Source organism: Carcharodon carcharias, chromosome 16, assembly GCF_017639515.1.
Source record: "Carcharodon carcharias isolate sCarCar2 chromosome 16, sCarCar2.pri, whole genome shotgun sequence".
NCBI lineage: Eukaryota > Metazoa > Chordata > Chondrichthyes > Lamniformes > Lamnidae > Carcharodon > Carcharodon carcharias.
This window is the reverse complement of record NC_054482.1, coordinates 96,861,717-96,884,838: the sequence shown is the minus strand read 5'-3', so window position 1 is coordinate 96,884,838 and position 23,122 is coordinate 96,861,717. Positions and strand designations below refer to the sequence as shown.

General features: G+C 42.8%; 1 protein-coding gene across 1 annotated transcript in view; it reads right to left on the bottom strand.

The window, feature by feature from the left end:
* The window catches only part of LOC121289338 (dihydropyrimidine dehydrogenase [NADP(+)]-like), an 838,466-nt gene that overhangs the window by 42,100 nt on the left and 773,244 nt on the right, over nucleotides 1-23,122 (bottom strand). The gene's annotated exons all lie outside the window — the stretch shown is intronic.

Genomic DNA, 23,122 nt, shown 5'->3' with positions numbered 1-23,122 from the left:
TTTATTAATGATTTTGACTTAGATACAGGGGGCGTAATTATGACATTTGCAGATGTCACAAAAATTGGCTGTATGGTTGATGGTGAGTAAGAAAGCAATGGACTGTAGGAAGATATCAATGGACTGGTCAGATGGGCAGAAAATAAAATTCAATCCAGAGAAGTGTGAGATAATGCATTTGGTGAGGGCATACATGGAAAGGGAATGCACAATAAATGATAGGAATCTGAGAAGGGTAGAGAAGTAGAGGGACCTGGAATTACATGTCCATAGATTCCTGAAGGTAGCTGAATAGATGGTTAAGAAGGCATATGAGATACTTTTCTTTATTAGTCAAGTTATAGAATATAATATAAGAGCAAGGAGGTTATGCTATATAGAGCACTGGTTAGGCCATAGCTACAGTACTGTGTACAGTTCTTGCCACCACATTACAGGAAGGATCCGATCATACTAGAGAGGGTACTGAGGAGATTTACAAGAATGTTGCCAGGATTGGAAAATTTTAGCTATGAGAAAAGGTTGGAGAGGCTGGGGTTGTTTTCTTTGGAATAGAGGAGACTGGGGGGAGATTTAATTGAAGTGTATAGAATTGAGGGGCTAAGATAGAGTGGATAAAATAAAGCTATTTCCCTTAGCAGAGACATTGATTTAAAGTAACTGGTAGAAGGACCAGAGGGGAGTTGAGGAGAAATTCTCCACCCAACTCACCCTTCCTTTCCAGTGCGGTCAGCATGGACTCTGCCAGTGGATCTCTAACAACTCCTCTCTGCATCCCCCTCCAGAATGCCTATGAACATGGCCATTGCTATCTAAGAGCTTATTGTGGATGACTGCATTGACATCATGGCTTTGACATAAACCTGGCTGAGCAGGTTATGAAACCTTTTCCCCGGATGAAGTCTCCTCACTTGGCTATACCTTCACCACTTCTTCTGCAGATTGATGATGTGGATCACCAAATCACATCTTGGCCTGTCCCCTTAATTCTCTGATGCTTTCTCCTCCTGTGAGCAGCTTACCTTGTTCTACCCCTTTGACCTCTCATTTAAAATCCTCATTCTCTACTGCCCACCCAGGTACCATAAAAAAATTCTCACCAAGGTATCTCTACTGCCTTCTTCTCTCACCCTCTGCACTGAATGACTTCTCATCCTCAGTGACTTCAGCTGCCATCTCAACTCATCATGCTGTGTCTCCTCTGAGTTGACTCTCCTCTTACCCTTTTCCTCTCCCTCCATATAAATTCCCCTACGCAGATGCACAGCCACCCCTTTGACCTTGCCATCTCGCATGGCCTTGCTACTTCAATCATGTCAATCACAGATAAAGCTACCTCCGATCACTTCTTTGTATTGCTCTCCACTCATATCCCCCTTCCCCATCCCAATCCAACTTCCATGCCCTTGAGAAAACACTCGCCTAATTCATTTACGATTGAGCTTTCAGTCTAGCTATGTCTAACATTTCTACAGCTACTGATTTGCTCAGTCACATCCTCACCTCCACCTCTGATGCCCTTGTCCCCACAAAACCCTTATTCTCCTTCACCCTGGCTGTTCCTTCTGATATGGCCCTTATCTCCATTCCAGTTGTCCAAGGAATACAGACTTGAAAGAATATGTCAGTCAACTGGTTTAGCCATTCACTGCCAGATCATTTTGGACCACGCAAAACAATATCAGCTCCTATTCTTGTTTGCAAAAACTGCTCTCTATCCCAGGATGTTCCTGGAATGCTAAGTTGACACCAGGCTTTTTCCTCTGTTGCAAACTGTCCTCATAAACCCCTCCCCCTATCTCATCCATTGTCACCACCAACAAGTGCGCCAAGCTCATGGACTTCTTCATCACTAATGCTGAGGGCAGCCAATCAGTTGCCCATGCCCATTGGGAAAAACCTCCTCCAAGGTTTCCCTTGCCCTAACTCTGAACTCCCATTGTTCTCGAGTTTCTCTCCCATCTCCCTCTTTGAGTTATGTGTTATTATCCCCACAGAGACCAGTAACTTAAAAAAAAGAAATTCAAACTTCCAGTTGATAGCTGAAAGGATGACACATTTTTAGACTTGCACTGTAACAAACAAATTAAAAGCACCAATGACAAAACACTATTTTTGTACGCAACTTATATTTTAAACTACAGAACAGATCTTTCTCTTTTACTCTTAACGCATCTGAAAAACCTACTTCACAAGTGCTCTTACACTGTTACACTGTTGCTTAAATAGTTATTAAATTCTCTTTGAACCAATTCAAAGTGATTCTCAGCTCCCAAGGGTTTAGTTCTATTCCTTTCCCAGCCTGGTAACTTTTAACCCCAGAACTGTCTTATATGGTGAGGAGTTTTCTTGGAGATTGTGCATCTAGAATAAGCTAGGCAAATCTTTCAGCCTCATTTCAAATCCTCACAAATTTGGTCTTTTCAATCTGATCAGGAGCTCCCACCCACATTTGTGTATGAAGAATTATAGATACTTTTGGCTTGTATATTCACCCTCTCTCTCAATCCTGACAGACTGACTGTTTCTGTGAGTTTTCAGGGGTATCTTAGAAACCCTTTCCCTCTCAAAGCCCATCTCCCTGACACCATGAATCACATGGGCCTTGTATCCAGGAAGAAATGCTGACTAGTTATCTTTGAAACACCAACTCTCTTTCATCTTGGAAGAAAGTGGACAGTTTTAATCATAAGTTTTAATAATTCAACATTCTCAATGCCTTCCTGGGACTTTGGAGACTAGCAGACTAACCACTTTAAACACAGATGTTGCTGCCATTGTCTCCAAGTGTGAACACCTTACACCTTCTTTCCAGCAAAACAACCTGGACCTTCTTTTAATCTTTAACAGCCATGTCACACCAGCCTGCTGTTAGGCAGACTTCAGAACAGGTCACATGACCCTCTTCATTTTATCCTAAAATAAAGACACAGACCTGAAACATAGCAATCTTATAAAGCTCATATTCAAAACATTTGCTGTCTCAGAGTTCATCCTGTCTATAAAACCCACCTCCTGCTCCCTTGACCTGATATTCCCACTAAACAGTTAATCACCCAACTACTCCTCCTGGATACAATGTTAGCTGACACTGTTTTATTTTATTTATTCTTTTACAGGATGTGGGCCCACTATGCAAGCATTTATTGTCCATTCTTAATTGCCCTTAAGAAGGTAGTGGTGAGCTGCCTTCTTGAACCACTGCAGTCCATATGGTGTAGGTACACCAATAGTGCTGTTCGGGATGGAGTTCCAGAATTTTGAACCAGCCACAGTGAAGGACCAGAGATATAGTTCCAAGTCAGGATGGGTTGAATGGCTTGCAGGAGAACTTGCAGGTGGTGTTTCCATGCATCTGCTGCCTTTGCCCTTCCTGGTGGTAAAGGTTGTGTGTTTGGAAGGTGCTGCCGAAGGAGCCTGAGGGAGTTGCCGCAGTGCATCTTGTAGATGGTACAAACTGCTGCCACTGTGCGTTTGTGGTGGAGAGAGTGAATGTTTGTGGATGGGATGCCAATTAAACGGGCTGCTTTGTCCTGGATGCTGTCCAAGCTTCTTGAATGTTGTTGGAGCTGCACTCATCCAGGAAATGGGAGAGTATCCTATCCTATCCTGAACTGTGCCTTGTAGATGCTGTGCAGGCTTTGAGAGTCAGGAGGTGAGTTACTCACGCAAAATTCCCAGCCTCTGACCCGCTCTTGTAGCCACAGTATTTATATGTCTAGTCCAGTTCAGTTTCTAGTTCATGGCAACCCCCAGGATGCTGATAGTGGGGGATTCAGTGATGGTAATGCCATTGGATGTTAAGGGGCGATGGTTAGATTCTGGTTATATTTGTTAACAATTTATAATTATTAACGGTTAATGATCTTTACTTGTTAAAGTTGTTACCTAAATACAAATTGTTGTTTGTAGAAAATGGTAAAGGTGGTTCTGACTGCATTGAGGAAGAGGATTCTAGGTCAGGCAGCATTGGTGGTGGTAAATTTCAAATAGGTTTCTATCAACATTAAATTCAGTGCTTTGTAATTGGCTCCTGGAAGTATGTTTGTGTTCTGCCTTTGACTGTGTCAATCTCTCTCGCTGCCTCTCAGATATTTAACGAGAAAGTTTCCATTTTCTAACTTGCAATGAAATGCAGACAATGATAATAAACCATTCTTTTTGCCCTAGAAGCCATCAAAATTCAACTCCTAATTCAAATAGAATAAGGAAAGACAGTCTGAGAGAGAAATTTGCTCGCTTAGTGCCATTATGTAAACATTTGATATCATTATTGAGTGGCATACCGGCTGCACAGTTAGTGGCCTGTGGTGTTGCCTGCCCCCAGGGAATTGATATAGCCTGCTTGAAGCTGAACTATACAAATGGATTTCTCTCCCCTCCATTTGTTTCTCCATTTCTCAAGTCGATAAGCTATTTGAACTTTATTTTCTGTACAAATTGTAAAAATTCTATGAAGTTTTAGTAGGTATGTAATCAGTGTAATGCTCAAAATTGATATCTGTTTACACACAAGCACATACACATACATGGGAGAGATCGTGGCATAGTGGTAATGTCACTGGACTGGTAATCCAGATGTGGGTTCAAATTCTAGCATGGCAATTGGTGAAATTTAAATTCAGTTGATCTGAAATATAAAGCTAGTCAGTAATGGTGACCATGACGTTTATCATCGATTGTTGTAAAAACCCTTCTGGTTTGCTAATGCCCATTAGGGAAGGAAACCTGCTGTCTGTATCTGGTCTTGCCTACATGTGACTGCAGACCCATAGTAATGTGGTTGACTCTTCTCAGTTTCAAGGGCAATTTGAGAATGGGCAACAAATGCTGGCCTTGCCAGCAATGCCCACATCCTGTGAATGAATAAAGAAAAAAAAACTACACGTGCACACATAGATGCAGATACACAGGATGGAATTTTACAGCCCCCCGGCAGCAGGATGATGGGGTGGGTGGGCAGGCAGGCTGGAGTGGGGTCCATAACGTATGGGAACCATGACAGTGGCACTGCGCCCACTGCCTACCCACATCTGCTGCAATTATACCAACAGAGGTGTCAGGCGGCCCACTTGCTTGTGGGCCTACTGAAGCCCTTAAGCGGCTGGTCAGTGACCGCTTAAGGACTTCCTCCCACTGAGAATTTACCCGGGGCGGTAGAGGCCAGCACCAAGTGTCCAGCCCGCCCTGGGAAATCAGGCCCATTGGTGACCAGGCAAAGGGGTGGGGGGCGGTGCCTCTTTTCCAGGCTTCCTATGCCCATGGGAGGCCCCTTTGCCCTGTTTCCCCTCTTCCCCCCGCCCTAACAATACCCACATTCACTCTATTGCTGGCACCTGCCATCCTGGCCCTGAAAAGAGCCTGGACCTCTGGACTCAACTTTAAGGCTGGGCTCCATCGCTGAACGCTTCCCTCATTCCTGCCTGCAGTCCTGAGCAATGGCCACCACTCCCAGTGGCACTGTTAGGACAAGAAAGCTGCTGGCCATTTGATTGGCTGGCAGCTGTCCGAGGTGGGACTTCCTCCCCGATGGGGGCAGAAGTCCTGCTTCAAGCTGATTAATGGCCCAACAGGACCATGCTTTCAGTGTAAAGATCAACACCCCACCCCCAAGCACAAAACAGTTAAAGTCTTCCAAGATTCATGCTGCTGCGTAGAAGACTGTTTGCATCTACCTTGCCTGCCAACCGCATGGCTGCCACACTGAGTTATAATCAAGACTTAACACTTTTATTTGGGAGAACAGTAACATTTCCCAATACTATTTAAAAGCTGGAAAAGTTAGTGGATATTAGAAAATCTGAAAGTTGATGAAAGGTACACCCATCAGCTCTAGCACAATTCTGAATTGAGTGTTACGGAATTGAAATGTTAACTGTGTCCCTCTCCGCAGATGCTGTTGGACCTGCTAAGTTTTCCAGGTACTTTTGTTTCTGTTGTGGGTTTCAATACATTTGCTTGTTTTAAGGGCATGTGCAGAGGCTTATACAGGCCTTTCTTAATGGCTGGTATTTTCAACATACCCAAAACAGATTTCTTCGGCCATTTTAATGATGGAAAAATCACAAAACCAACTCTGGTAATTGTCCATTGAGATGCAGGAGATTTCAGAAATTGAAAACAACGCACATTACATGATTGTTGTTGTTGTTTTTAGCACAACCAAAGCAGTTTTTTGTGACAGATGCATGCATTCTGGTTATATGGGATATTTTAGCCATGTCTTTCCCTTGGGTCTTATCATTGATGTATTTGGTCCCACTAGAGGTGCTAAATCCATCCCATCTGTAGATAATGAACATTTTCAGTTAAAACCTCTTTCCATCTTCTGAAAAGTATTAGGTGCTAGTTAGAGGTTGACAGTATAATGAATCATCTGGTGTACCTTGCACAACCCTAAACCAGGGAAGCCTTCACAACCGTCATTGAAGAAAAGGCACAATGCTTATATTTGATTCTCAGCCAACTCTTAGCTAATTGAGATGCTCATAAGTTTAAATATTACATTGATGCTACATTAAAGAACCATAATGTGACTCTCAAGAGTATTATAAGCCAAAGATTTTGATATTAACCATATGTTTCAACTTTTCAAAATTATTTACACATAAGATGCAATAAAGAAAGCCAATTTGTGGTATTATTAGTAAGTCAATCTAGAAACACTACCATGATACATTGATACATCAATGTACGATGTTGTTCGCAGGAAAAAAATCAAAGTGTACCACTAATGGTCTGTTAGTCGAATTAGATTTTGCATATCATTCATTATCAGGGTATAATACTGTTTACGGCATGACAAGTAGATATATATTTGACTTTTAGAATTTACATCATTTCAAACATTGAACAAATAATAATAATATTATTTAGATTCATTTTCCAGAGGGAAAATCATTGGCTGTTCAAAATACAGTTGGGTGGTCTGATGGAAGAGTTACAGTACTAGAGGGGTCACCCCTGATGAGTTGAATATCCATTCCTCATCCCTGACTTATTAATATGCTCATTTACATTTGTGTTTGTAGGTGTGGGTTACAGTGTTGTGGGTGGGGGGAGGGGAACACAATGTGACGATTAAGATTTTTTTTTACTAGCTCGGTTGCAATGAACTTTCTCTGTAGAAGGAAAAGTATGTTTTACATTTTACATTGAGGTAGTCGACAGTCAGATCAAAGTGCACTGTCCAAAGCAATGGTCATTTTTTCTTGCATCTCTCAGTCTGCCACTATTTCTTGCAGCTTCCCAGCTGGTTCAGTAAAGCTGGTCCCAATCATCAGCGTACTTACATTAAGACAGAATGGAGGTCTTGCCACAAACATGCAAGGAGACCAGTTCTGTCCCTGCTCAGAAGCTAAGCTGGCTTTATTGTTCATTCCTGTAGCAAATTTTGGCCCTTTAAATAAGCTGATACTTCAGTACAGTACTGAGGGAACACTGCAATGTCAGAGGTACTTTCTTTCAGACGTTATTACTGACTCCCTGTCTGGTCTCTCAGGAGAACGCAAAAGACTCCACAGCAATACCAAAAGAACAATGGGTTTCTCCCATTGTCATGAATAATATTTAGTCCACAATCATGACTACATTTGAAAAATAATTCATTGGCTATAAAACATGTTGAGATGTCCTGAGGTCATGATAGGTGATATTTAAATACAAATCCTTCTTTCTGTCTTTTGAATTCTTTTTGACAAAAGCATAATAGATGGAGAATGCAAGAAATATCACATTTCACCATGTTAAGGCTTCCAAAGAGTTCAAATTATTTTATCCCTGCTTCTGTTAAATGCAGCTCCTCAGATTAGCAATAGACTAAGGGTTAAATATCTAGGAAACATAATCTGGGAAATTCGCTAAATGAGTATAGCATTGCTAAATCATAGCAGGGGGTAATGAACTGCTTCCCTTTATTCTCCCGAGGGGAACGGCTTCACAGACAACAATGATTAATGGGACAGTTAATTGGCACTAATTGCTATTAGGCGAAGTTGCTTGGTTACTCCTGGAAATGACTCAACTTCCAATTATAACCATAGCATTAGGACTGGCGAAAACAGCCTCTCTGGCAACTCTGGCAGACCTATGGTTGGCAAGATTGTGTTATGGGCTTTTAATACACTTGCCATGTCAGCAGGTAGTACTTATTATATACCATTTTCTATTTTGCATTTGTTTCTTAGCCTCCCACAATGGTATAAGTAATGCAAGTGGAATTCTTCCAGTTCATTGAGGATGATTGAATAATTTGTTCTCATTATACAACAGGAATATTCTATGCCCTCTACACAGTGGCATATATCTATGTAATTCTATTCATTTCTTCCTGCATGAGTGGGGAATAATAAGTAGTTAAGCAGTCATTAATGTGAGCAATAATCCAGGTTGAGGTTGAACTGTATACACTGACCAAAACTTTGAACGTCAATGGAAAGGGAACTCGAGCAGGGTGTGGAACATTAGTAAGGGCCACACAAAAGGGGCATGAGAAAGAACTTACGAGGGATATCAAAATCAACACAGCCAACTTTGACAATTATATTAGAAAAACTGCATGGTTAAGAGCAACATAAAAACTGATAATGGTGATATTATAAATGAAAAAAAAATAAAGAACATGTTAGATAATTACTTTTCATCAGCATTTTAAACAGATAACCCTAAGAATCTAATTTTGAGTCAATGATAGATGCGCACCCTAATTGACATAAGCAACTTAATGAAAAAAACGTAATGAAAAAAATAATGAGACTGAAGATGAGAAGCCCCCGGGCCCAGATGGTTTCCATACCTGGGTTTCCAAGCGAGTGGGTTAGAACATTGCAGATATCCTATGGTCTGCCACTGGAACCATTAGATTGGATAATTGGACATCACTCTGTTATCTAAAGAAAGTGCTGAGGGAAAGCAGGGATGTATAGACCAGTTAGCATAATGTCTGTTGCCAAGGAAATTACTAAAGTCTATAATTAAGGTTAGGGCAACTGAACACCTTGGAAATGTTCAGCTGATCAGAGGGAGCCAGCATGAATTTGTAAAGGATAGGTCATGCCTGATGAAGCTGATTGATTTTTTTTGAAGAGGTGACTGGAATGGTAGGCAGGGGAGTGTCTTTGTATGTTATTTATATAGACTTCTGGGAGTCCTTCAGAAAAAACTGTTAGCTGAAGATGAAGCTCCTGGAATTGAGGGCAAATTATTGACCTGGTTGGGAAATTGGGTGAGTGGCAGGAGACATAATGGGTAGGTATTCTAGTTGGTAGTATGTGACTGGTGGTGTCCCAGAACGATCAGTGATGGGGACTCAACTATTCACTATATTCATTAATGGGTTAGAAGATGGGATAGAGAGCCACATACCTAAGTTTGCCAATATACAAAAATAGGCAGCATTATAACCAGTATAAAATTACAAAAAGATTAAATTAATGCGCGAAACTGTGGCAAATGGATTTCAATGCAATCAAATGTGAGGTTTTTAGACCAAAAAAAGGATAGAACAAGGTACTTTCTAAATAGTGTAAAGCTAGAAACAGTAGAGATCCAAACAGACTAGGGGATCCATATATATAGATTATTTAACTGTCATGGATTGGTGCAAAAAATAATTAAAAAGACTAATGGAATCTTAGCCTCTATATCTCAACAACGAGAATACAAGGAGTTAAAAGTACTGCTTCAGCTATACAAAACCCAGGTTAGACCCCAGCCTGTGCTAGATTTCATGGGCCACTCATGGGTGGGGAAACAGATGGATGGACCTATAAACTAGGGTGCCCTGCCATTGATGGCATGCCTACCACCAGATGACCTGCCCCTGCCCCCACAATGATTTTACAAACTGCGGGAAAGGCATTAGGTGGGCCACCTGCCCATGGACCAATTGAGGCCCTGAAGTGGGCAATTAATTCCCACTTAAGGGTCTCATCCCACTGCCACTCAGATTTAACGGCTGCCGGGAGAAGCCTGCGCCCAACATGCAGTCAGAGAGGTTTTCCTCTGCAAGCTGTTGGTCAGTAAAGGAGGGAGAGTGCCTCCCTTCTGGGTCCATGGTGCCACTCAAAGCCAGCCACCCCGCCCCCACAGTTTTCCTTCCCCATGTGCATCCTCCTCCTGTGCTCTTCCAACATGGCCCCCGCACCCCTCTCACCGGGGCCTGCCTGAGATCCCAAGAGGTCTGGGGCCGTCGCTGACCATCTCCTCCTTGGCCTAGCTGCAGTACTTGCATTGGCCACTGCTTGGCCAGCAGCTTTTTGAGGTGGGGCATACTCCTGGAGAACAGAGGAGGTCTCGCCTCATAATAATTAAAGGCCCATGAGCCACAAAGTGAGGCAAGCCGGCCAAGCAGATTGTACTGTCTGGAGTTCAGATGGTTTCAAGACATTAAGGGGAAGACAGAAGTGGCTGGCAATGGTCTGAAAGTTAGAGTCAAACCTTTCAGAGGTAGCTCAAAAAATGTTCATTCTATCAATTAAGTAGAAGCATAAAATATAAAAAGTAAGACATTCATGTCTTTCTGACATGAATTGACATGATTTTTGCACATCAAAGAGTACCAGCACTGGATGAGCAGTTTTCACTGCAGCACTGGCAGCTTAATCACATTCAGATGATATAACTTTCAGCGCTTTTATAGATGGTCATGTTTGTGACATGAGAGAAGCTCACCATTGAATTCAATTTCATACTTGTAATGTCGATGGAAATCTTGTGAGATTGGAGCATGAAACCGCAACACATTCCATTAAGGCAGTCATATTACAGGCTGCAGACATAACACATATTAAAGAAATATGGAATATGACATACCAGCTTCTCAGGGAAACAAGAGCTGGGCAGTAAATACGGCCTTTCCAGCTTAGCCCACAACCTAAGAGCAAAACTTTAAAAGTGCATAGTCCAGAGACAGATAACTTACTTCAGAAGAAAGAAAATATTCTTAAAACAGCAGACACGGTGGTCCAGAAATTGCGGGAAAAATAAGAGCGAGTTCAAGGCACCTGCCATTGTTAGTGAACAAAACCCCCAGTGATTTGTGGTGAGGAAGAAATATGCCATGGGTTAAGAATTATCACAGATTGCTGAACAATTTTCTCCACTCTTGGCCTTGCAAAAACAGGAGCTCACTGTCAATGGCCCCATGAGTATCAAGGAATTGCTGGCTGTGCACCATCAATATGAATGGTCAGAACTATTTAGCACCAGGATTTCATGTAATCAGAGCCCTGTTAGCAATATGATTCATGGTTCTAAAATGCCACTCAACCTTGGCCTAGAAAAGGAACATTTGAGGCTATGGAATCCCAACTCTTGCAGGTAGTAAGTTGTTTCTACAGGTTTTTAAAATTTTACATTTTGCCTTTCTTTTACCTCTCCTTCCTGTCATTTTTGTTTTTTGTCTCTTAATCCAATCTTTCTTTCCCTTTCTTTATTTTTCTTTCTATCTCTAGTGTGATTCTAATTCACAATTTCTTCATTCTGTTGTTTATTGTGTCTCTTTCTCTATCCATAACTTATATTGATCAAAAAACAGACCATTGGACTTGATGTTCATGAGGCCCCAGATGCCCAGCTGACCTTGTTGCACCGTTATCAATTCACATTTCCAGCAACTTGCGGCAGGAAAAAATCCAAAGAAAAAAACAATTCATGGAGCTTGCTATGACCATGTGCCTCTCCACCAATATTTGGGTCTTTAGTCCCAAACCTCCAGCTCCGTTAATTCATTAAACATCACTGTAATATAAGAACTTAAGATTCCTTGAAGTGAAAGGTTGTGCACCACGTTCCAGCAATGGGAAACAGGTTTAGTTTTGCCCCTCAGCTGGACCCCAAAAGCAGAGGCACCATACTCAAGTTCAGAGCCTCTCCCCAAGAAGAACGGGAACACTAAATAGATCAATTCTCTATTGTGCATCTAGCTGTTTGGTAGTCCAGAACTTGAGTATTGCTGGAACAAAACATTTTGTCAAAACTTTTCATCTTGTACTCATCAGGACAATCACAAGAATACCAATGGCAGGGGGAGCAACAACTTAATACTGTATGAAAAGAGAGTGCTAATTGGTAGGCAAGTGGACTGTGATTGGTAGAGGCATTGCCATGGAAAATGCACCAGTTAATGGTGACTACCAAGGATTGTTTGAAATTCAAACCAGGAAGCTTGACTCTGATTGGTCAAGGCATTGCCCTGAGAAATGAACCAGCAAATCAATTATTTTGTTTAGCTGAAACAGGCGCAATGTGTGTACATGTTCTTTCTGCCTGCAAAGAACAGAGCCCTGTGTATGAATATACGTAGCTTCCAGTACATGCAAATACAGCATACTGAGAGCATGACTGACAATCTTAAATTGGCAAGATGAAAAGCTTTGACAAAATGTCTTTCTCAGCAATACCCTTGTGCATTTCTTAAAAACTCCACTGAAGTTTACAACAAAGTTGCTCACTAACTTTTGTAATTGAAGCATTGCCAAGAGAGAGAAAAAAGGTGGCAAACACCCATGCTACTTTTAATGGATTTGACTAGGAATGTGGATGGGCAAATCCAAGTCTGTCTGCTCCATCAAACAATACTGGCTGAACGTGAAAGCACCATGGATGCCATAGATTCGGCTGAAGTGTCATGCAGTCACCGGCACTATTTTATACTCATGATTCAACATCATTTGTATTTTGACGAAATGATAGCCTTTTTGATTATTAGAGGCATGGTAGGAGCATGGCTATTGTCAATGAGGCCCAGCATCTTAGGGAAGTCAGCCGCCTGGTCAAACTGAAGTGCCCTCTTGATAGACCTTTTAGTGGGAAACGTCACAAAAATGTTGCACTGATAAATAAGAATCATGTGACTTTTGAAACAGGCTTGAGGACTAAATTATTTTCTTTATTCATTTACGGGATGTGGGCTTTGCTGGCTGGGCCAGCATTTATTGCCCATCCCTAATTGCCCTTGAGAAGGTGGTGGTGAGCTGCCTTCTTGAACTGCTGCAGCCGCTGTGGCCTACTGTTTCTTTGTTCCAATGACCTTTTTGAAAAGTTTGACTGATTCAAAAAAATCACCAGTTTTGGATGTACCACAAGGTATTTCAGTGACAGGAATACATTACATTCTTCTCAGATTTGGTTCTAATTTCATGTAAATTTTATTTGCCAAGCATACCTTTGACCTTCAGAACCTACCCTTGACATCTGATGCATGTGGGAAGAGGCAAGCATTTATTAAGTAGTAGCTTGTCTTTCTGTTGTTGGCCCTTTAGTTCACCAGTAAAAAATAAGGGTAGAATTTTCGGGTCGGCGGGGAGGGGGGATGGCCACGATCTGCAGGCCTGGGAGCAGCCAGGGAATGAACTGCCGATTGTAATTGGCCCCCAACCGTGTGAAACATGCGCTAAAAGGCTCAGAACCGCCAGGGTGGGAGCGGGAGGGCGAGCGCTGAAGTCTGTGTGGGCGCGGGGTGCATGCAATGAAGGCAGGGAGCTGCCTCAGGGAGCTGAAGAATTTAAGACCAATCAATAAAGATTTGAAACTGCAGAAAGAAATGTCCACACATCAGATTCACTCACATGAAAATATAGATGCTGAAAATTCTGTCCAAACACTTTTACTTTATTTTTAATTAATAGCGGAAACCTCATCCCACACTTGGATGAGGTTTCATCAAAAAGGCAAATTCTGCCTGGCAGATTCACCCACCTGCCAACCATAATGTTGGACGGGCAGCAAAAAGTCGCCATCAATTTCTACTTTAATGGCCTTAATAGGCCTCCTAATTGTCGGCGGGATGCTCGTCCGACATCACCGATATCACTTGAGCGTGTGTCAGGCATGTGCCCGCTTGCCAAGGGGAAAATTCTATGCAAGAAGTTCGTATATCCTCAAAAAGCTGATATCTGTCAAATGTTTGACGTAAGAAGCCCAATTATACAACCCAAGTTCTGCCATACAGATAGCTGATACATCATCCACTGATAACTATAGTGGTATTTCTACAGCAAAGATCAAATAAATTTGTAGTTTTCTTTTCTGTTTATACTATAAATAAAACTAACCTATGGTTCAAAACATTTCTGAATTTTCTTTATCACATACAGCTTTCAAAGTCCACTGAAATACAATTATATTGAGGTAAATGGATAGAAAGTATAGCCTGGAAGTTAATGTCCGCACTTTTTAATCTTTCTTTAGGCTGCTCCTTAAAACTGATCTCAATGATCAAGCTTTTGGTTATCTGTCCTAATATCTCATTCTGTTGCTCAGTATCACATTCTATCTGATAACATTCCTGTGAAATGCCTTGGGTTGCTTTTACTACATTAAAAGATGCTACATGAAAGCAAGCTGTTGTACTGTTGAACATAAACAAGGAGGCACACTCAATGGCTTCTTACTACATGCTGCCAAATTACTGTTGGGAGGAAGTGGCCTTTATTGTGTTGAATTGCACACCTTAGGTTTGCTAAATTAATTATTGCTGGCATAATAGGTATTTAACAGAAATCTGTCTCATATCAACCTGGGTCTGCAGCAGAGCTTTCACTCTACTTGGATGTAAAGACAAATGATCCATTAGATAGCTTAGCTGCAACCTTCAGAATTTTGTCTTCTGTGGGTATTGGATTAAGTTCTCCAATAGCATTGCAAATGTCTGAGCATTGCCAGTAATAGCAAGGAATGAGCTGACCTTATGTCAGGTGGCATATGAAGTGCACTCAGTCAAAAGTGCAGGCTTTTCGTTCCAGGCATAACTCTGGGGATGATTAGACAGCAGTGGTTTAGAAGTTTATGAAAGAACTGTGTCATCTCCTCAGTCAAGATCTCAACATTCTTGTGGTGGGCTTGGAGAATGGACTTCAGGTGGAGAGGTGGGGGTCCCGAAGTTTTTTTGTACTGTTTAAAAGAGAGGTTCTTCATAAGCTGCAGAGCCTTCAGGAAGAGATACAGGGCCTAATGTTAGGGAGAGGGGTAGGGGTGGAGGGGCATGGTCTTCTTATAATATTGCCATGAGTGCCCATCTTTCTGCAGCCTTGGGATGCTTTCCACCCTCCTGACTTGAACGGTATCTCTTACTTCAAATGGTCTTTGCTGGATTTTGACAGAAGTCAACAATGAGAGAAAAAGACGAGCCACCTTGTTATACCAAGTGCATCATATTTAATTCCACTGACTGCAGTGGAACTGAATATTAGGTGCTGTGCATAATGGGCAGCCAATCTGATACCACACGTCTTGCGTCACTGCCCGAGACAAATTTCTACCCCTGAGAATTATTAGGATAAGTCATCATTGTCTAAGTGCCATGCTGAGTGCTGTGGGCAACCATTGCCTTCAAAACTTTCCGATCATAACAACAGTGGATGACCTCGTTTTTGGAGTGTCCTTCGCTGTTAGCCTCGCCACACCAGTGGTGCTAACCCCATCCATGCTGTTGTCGTGATAAGATTTGTTTGTACTGTCCATATTTGGCTAGGGAAAAGGGAAGCTTGATGTGGGTTCCTGATGCCTTCCTCATATAGGTTTGAGGGGAACACAAAGCCTCTTCGCGGAGGAACCTCTGCCTGGCACCAGCTAGCCATTGTCTTCCGAGGTCATAGTTCCTCCACTGTCACAGGTGGAGAATCTGCTATGCTGCCGGAGAGTCTGCTAGATCCAGCATTGACTATCACTCGTAACCCTTAGCACAAGATCCTTCCAGATACTACCAACAGGGCCAGCTCGATCTGGGGCTTGTAAAAGGGCAGGGTCGACCACACCCTGGAGATCATTCAGATACCCTTTCTAGCTTAATTGAGATAAGTACAGGGGGAATGTGTGGTTGCTTGTGTGAACTAAGACAATTCCTGAGCTGCTGAGATCCTGGAATGTCAGAACAAGGAAGGCATTTAGTTCCCTAAATTTAACAATAGGATGTAAGATTGAAAATGGTTTTATGTCAATTGCTTGGTTTAACTTTTCAGGGATGACCGAATTTTGTCAGAAGCTTTGTGAAAGATATTACATGACGTTGGGTACAATCGATAACAAGGCAGACTGTAGGTGGTCTGTGGAACGAATGTATTTGGCACCAAAATCAGCCTCTCTGTGATTCATTATTTCAAAGAACATTTTTATTCCACTGGAATGATTATGAGCTCTGCATGGAAGGAAAAACAGAAGTTGCCTCTCATATTCCACCACCAGTTTGGCTGTTAAATTGTTTTGAGATAGACCAAACTAAACATAACCACCATCAACTAAAAGTGAAAGTTTCAGGGGAGCAGTGAGAGTGAGAAATGTTGGTCCTTCACCATCTGGTGTCACACAAGGAAGAGCCATTTGGATTAGGTACTGGTTGGCATCTGTGCAAAGGTCAATGCTGTCAGTTTAGTTCCTACTGGATTTCCTCTGCAGGCTCTGACTCCTCGGTGTGGCATAATTCCACAAATTCTGATTGCCCTCCAACTTATGTGTGAGCCCTGATGGTAAATGTCAACAGATTTTTTGACCCACGATTGCACCTGAACCCATCTTGACCTGATACTCACATTTGGACACTTGCCGCTTGTTTCAGCGTTCAAGCTCACAGCATGCTGGGCAGCCAAGGAGCAAGTTCAGGGTAGAAACCATTTATATTTTAAGGAAATGATTTTTTTTTTTTTAGAAGGGTTATGATTACTTTCTGGAAAATTTCAATAATCTTCCCATGGGAAATATTCTATTTCTTGTTTTGACCCTGAGGCCAGTCGTGCAAATCAAAACACCCATTTGCATTGTGGCGTTAGGGTGTCTAGGTTTGTTCCTCTGCTAGGATAACAGCAGCCTCCTTGGGCACTGCAAACTGGTTTTCTAGTTGATCCAATTCATTTGAGTTGTGAAAACTAAGACTGAATGCAAATTTTAAGAGAGCAGAAGGTCCTTTTTGCAAAGAATGTGCACCATGGCACTAGAGACATAAAGTATCTGAGCCATTACTTAAAGACCTTTTCAGAAAGTTTATTCGTTTTTTTGCGTGTTGTATTGCACAGTTCTTTTTATTTTAAACCCATTGGATAATACCAAAGCCCCACAGACACAGCTGTAGCTATCTTTTTATGTAGTGGATGTTTTGAAACCTGTTTAGAGTTTAAATTGAATTTTCTGAGTATGCTTCTACTATGAAGTAGGTTTTGAATGCTTTAGGAGTTTCTTTTTAAGTGCTCAGCATTTCCATCCTGTAGCCGCTTACCCATCACTGGAAGCAAGTCACCACTGTGGAGAGAGGAGACTTTGAACTAAGATGGCAGAAGCAATTACTGACATGGTGAACCCCGTGGAAGATGAAGATTTGCGCATCGCACAGCAAGTTTTGCCATGCTCTGTGCAGTAAATCTGAACTGGCATGGGTGAAATTCATTTGCCTCATGTCACTCAGACTTGTCATAGTTTAGGACATAAAAGCAATGTAGGGTCACCAGGATGGTGCTAGGGTTAGAATTATTACAGTTCTGAGGACAAGCTTCACATATGGGCAATTTCCACTAAAAGCAGAGAAGGTTAAGAAGGGATTGATCAGGGTGCTTTTTAAAAAAAATTATGAAGTTTTGGGGAGTCATTGAATTGGCACAGAGAGAACGAGGAGAGTGGCTGGGACAAATTTCTTTGCACGGTGTTGCTGGAGCATGGAATGTTTTGTCATAGAGAGTGGTTGAGGGAGAGACTGGCAATTATTTTAAGGGAAAAGTAAATAAATATTTGAAACAGAGGAAGATATAGGGCCGTGGGGAGAGACTGGGTGAATGAATTTAGTTTTAGATTTCTCCAGCGAAGATCGAGGAACAGACAAAAAATGCTAAATGCCACCCCCCCCTTCTGTGCTGTAAACCTCTCCCTTTCCACTGTAGATGTAAACATGCAAATTAGTTTTTTATATGGAAGAATAAAAATCTTTTCATATTTCAGAAAGGTACGTTTAAGACAACACAGAACTAAAGATATAGTTAATCCTTATAATCATTATAGGGTGAACTGATGCAGGGTTTAATTCTTCCACTGATTCTGAATCCTGGTGCAAGCAAGTGCTGATTAGAGATTCAAGGATTTCTCTACAGCATCAGGATGTGGGAAGAAAATTGTACACCGGGTCACCACAGGCCTCACAACTTCCCTAAATAACATAAAGTAGCTGACCAGAGATAAGGCCATGTGTTTGGCCCTCAAAAGCAGGAGATAATGGCCTAGAGAAAGAAGGAAAGACTTGCATTAGTATAGTATCTTTCATGACCTCAGGACATCCCAAAGTGCATTTCAGTCAAGGAGTACTTTTGATTTGTAGTCATGGTTGCAATGAAGGAAAGGCCACAGCCAATTTGGATTTGGCAGGCCCCACAAACAGCAGTGAGATAATCAGGTAATCTGTTGGATGAAGGATAAATATTGACTAGGACATTGGGATGAACTCCCCTGGGCTTCAAATAGTGTCAAAGAATCTTTTATGTCCACCTGAGAGGAGAGACAGTTTAACGTCTCATCTAAAAAATGGAGCCTCTAACAGTGCAGCATTCCATCAATACAGGCACTTAAGTGTCAGCCTAAATTATGTCACCAAGTTTATGGAGTGGAGCTTGAACCCATGACCTTTTGACTTAGTGGAAAGAGCGCTACCACTGAGCCGAGGCTGACACTTTGAGTGAGCCAGCACAAGCAAAAGGAACTAGATGGGGGTGACAGGGGAGCAGGAAGCATTTCCTGTTAGAAAGGCATGATAGCTTAAAACAATACACTGCTGTAATCATTGAATAGTAAGGTGAAAAGAACCAGTTAATTTAATAATGGCCTGGATTTTCCTGTGAACTTGCACCATAGTAATAACACACCTATAGTATATGTCATTATTCTAGTTTAGAAGCCATAGGTAATTGGCATGATTGATTGACTTTTGCCGTTACTCATGCTGTGCAATGATTTCCTGGATCTTTGCACTCCTCAGCCATCGTACTGGCCCAAAAAGTTGCAAGTTAATTCAAACTGCTTCACGCCTGTGCCCCCCAACCCCTATCAAATTCAATGGGAATTGAGAGTTTGATGAATCAATGAAACTTTGCTCGCTGTTGCCACTGAATGCCATGGGTGGGTTTAGTATCAACAAGGTGATATTCAATTTCTTATTCATTGGAAACATTAAAGAGAGCTTCTTTCGTTGATTGATTATTAAGTTTACAAATTAATATGAAAGAATAAATTATAATTACGAGGAACCTAGCAGTGAAGAATCTGACAGCCCTTAGTGCCTTCCCTTTACCCAATCACATCCTTGGAGTTGGCGTTAGTTGGAATTTTATGAAATCCTCACCACACCCTCAATATATATGTGCATCATCTATTGTTGGGCTATTCTGTGCAGAAATAGACCAAGTGAAGCAGTTGAACTAATTACCCTTCAAATTGAAAAGTATCAAGGCATTGATCCCAATCTAGCTCAAAATCAGAACTGGAACTTCTATCCAAAAGAAACTGTTAGACCTCCCACTACACTTTCATTGTAAAGTCCTGAATGCTAAAATCCCTATCTTTATTCTATACAACTGACCAATAATGGTGAATTAAAACATGATCGGTATCTGGACAATTTTCTTATAATCTTCTTTAGACTGTCTTTTGAGCTGATAAAGTCTTCAGGCAGTACAATGTTATGTTGTAACAACATTTTGCATGGGTAATATTTCTAATTCTGGGAATGTTAATTTACCCAATAAAATGCAAATTTTATACCTACTTGCAACTAATGAAGGATCCATTGTTTTACCAGTGTGGCATCATTTTGCATTGTGTTGATTATAAAGGGATTCAAACCAAATTAAAGTGATGGGCTGGGGCAGGACATCTCATGGACTCGAAATCTTTGTCAGCTAATAATACCATGGGGCAGAATTTTTATCTCGGCGGGCAGGCACGCATGACCTGCTTGAATGTAAAATGATGCGTGTTGACATCGGACGAGCGTCCCGACATCAACGCATAGTGGCGTGATGTTTTGCTCGGTGGGCGTGCGCCGGAGTCGGCAGCGCGCCCGCCGACAGTTAAAAGGCCTATTTAAGGCCATTAAAATTAATTTTTGGCTGCCCATCCAACCTTACGGTTGGCGGGCAGGTGAAAAGGTTTAGGAAATGTGATCCACGGGCGGGATGAGGTTTCTTAAAGCAAATAAAAATTTTAAAATTTAATTAATAACATGTCCCTGCTTATGTGACAGAGTCACATGAGGGGACATGTTTTTTTTTATAGCATTTTTCATTTCTTTATTTATTTTTTAAACTCTTCATCCCCCTGAGGCAGCTCTGTGCCACAGGGAGGTTATCAAGGGCGCCTACGCGCACATGCTTGAAGTTTGCCCTTGCCTCGCTCGCCCTGCCCCTTGCCCGCACAGGCAGCGCTGAGCGCCGTCGCTCGCCTTTCAAGCTGGGCTGGCCTTAATTGGCCCGCCAGCGTGTAATCGCCTTTCAGCTTCGATCGCGGGCAGCCCCCGCCCCGCCACCACTGAGTCCACCCAACAAGGGCTAAATTCTGCCCATGGTGAGGAACAATGGGCCCAACAGCATATCTCAAACAACAAGATTTCAGAAATGAGAAAGAAACCGAGGACCCCAAGAAGGAGGGAGAATTAGAGTCAGATCAGGAACAGCGGGAAAAAAGATTTGATTAAGAGAAAAAGAGAAAAGGGACAAAAGAAATGTAAGAATTTAAAAAATAGGTTGAACATTTTGAAAATCTTTCACAACAATTGACTACATGCAATGGGAATGGGAATTATGAGGAGGATGCAAAGAGGCTTCAAGGAGGTTTATACAGGCTAAGTGAGTGGGCAAGAATATGACAGGTGGGACCTGGCTTGGGAGGCGGTGGCAGCGGTGGTCAGCACCAATGCCCTACAAAAGAGGACAGCCACCCAGTGCCGCAAGAGGATGAATGATCTCCTTCATTCTGCCAGGGTAAGTCACTCTTCTCATCACTCTCAACTCACACACTCACAAACCCAACACACATCCACAGGGCCCTCACTCATTGCCAGTTCAAGGGACATCACCATTCGTTCTTTCACACACACCGTCATTGTCCTTAAGCTGTCCATGGGACCACTCACCACTCACACAAGCCAGGCGTACTTATCATCTGGTCTGGTAGGCATCCTCCTTAAACTCTCTACATCTCTATTCACGCAGGACGAGCTAGTACACAAGAGGTAGAGGTTTGAAGGGTCATGAGGACTCGAAACGTCAACTTTTCTTTTCTCCACCGATGCTGCCAGACCTGCTGAGTTTTTCCAGTAATTCTGTTTTTGTTTTGGATTTCCAGCATCCGCAGTTTTTTGTTTTTATCTAAGAGGTAGAGGTTGCTACCGATGGACGGATGCCTGAAATCAAGGTCCTCAGTTGGCCAGCAATGATCTGGACTGGTTGTGTACTGACAGTGAGGTCAGCAGTGCTCTACCAAATGAGGATCCAGCAGTGCAACGTACATCAGACAACCATGCTGTGAGTGATGTGCCCTGTTCCACAGGTCACTGCCATGCACTAATTATATTTCCTTGCTTTCGCAGGCACATCTGCCAAACAGCCAATGGAGTCCACAACCCAGGGTCTCCAATCAAGTCCCAAATAAACCTCTGAAAAGGAATCTGAAGGCACCCTCCCTGATGTCCCATCACAGCGCTCACCCTCCAGCAGTGCAAAGACACACACCTCAGTGGGAACTAGCTTTAGAGTAGCCCGGGATCACAATCTGGTGAGCACATTGCATTGTCTGATCCACAGCAGGCGGCAGCAGGGACGTTCCAGGTGTCCGGCATTTGGAGGACTGCTGGAGGCCAGAAATTTGCTGAGTCCAAGTCAGATGACGAGCCTCTGGACTCGGTCATATCACAGTTGCTGGAGCTGTAAAGGCAAGCTCGGGAACATCAGGAAGGGATGTCCGCTACACTCCTCAGATTGCAAAGCACGATGGAGGAGTCTATCTACATTCAGGCTGAGGTGATAGTGCCAGCAGGCCAACACACTGAGGTAAACACTGGTAGAATGGAAATTACCATGGAGAACTTGGTCCAGGACATTGCCCATGCACTGCTGCGCTGGCTGAACTCCATTGCTGACGCCATAGTTGGCCTCCAACAGTGTGTATGTGAGAGAGGTGTGGGGCAGCATGATCTTACTCCAGTTTCCCCTTCTTCTCAAGGAGTCAGCCTGGGGTCCTTGGGCACCCATAGAGAGGAGGATCAGCAGGTGCACACTCCAGGACCATCCGCCTATGTGACTGTGGGAGTGACCGGCACATCCGAATTCCCTCTTCCTGTGACCCCGACAGCACCAGCTCCACAGCTTGAGGTGGGTGCCACTGCCACACAGCAGAGCCCAAAAGCAGGCCGGAGACCTCCAGGTCTAGGCCTCCAGAGCACACCCATCATGGTTATTACTGACAGGGTGTAGCAATCAGCAGGCTGCCTCCACCTCCACTATGGATGTCGGGGAGCACCAAAACATAGCAGCAGGGGTGGGAAGTTGAGAAAATGTAGCTGCACAGCCTGGGCATGGGTGTTAATCACTTGTACATAATGTTCACTATTGTCAATAAACTCCCAAGAATGTCTCCCTGCCTATGGCTCCTTGTTCTTATGAGCAATGTTTGTGTCACTCACATGTGAATCCTTTCTGCACAAGAAAAGGGCAGATATCTCAGTCCAGGGCCTCTACCTTGTGCTTTGTGCAGCCTTCAGGCCAAAGTGATGGTCCGGCCTCACACTCCCTGGACACATTACTGATGCCTGCACCTCGACGGTGCTTGTCATTGCTGTCAGAATGTAGTGGGCAGGAATCACAGAGTTTCGTCATTCTCCCTGTGTGCTCTCAACACCTTTAAGGTAGGGCTGGCTCCCATCTCTTCAGCATCTATGAGCAGTGACGCTGTGCTCCTGAAGGGGTCAGGTGCTGAAGACATAAAAAGGATCAGAAGCTTTTAAAGTTTCGGCTGCATTTCAATGATATGACCATGAGCACAGAGCGTAAGTGAGCTGCCCTCGACCAGACAGGAGTCAGAAATCCTCAGAGGCTATGTGAAGGTCTATAGAGCGTCCTCACTGCATGTCATCATCATCGTCCTGCATCAAGTGACTATT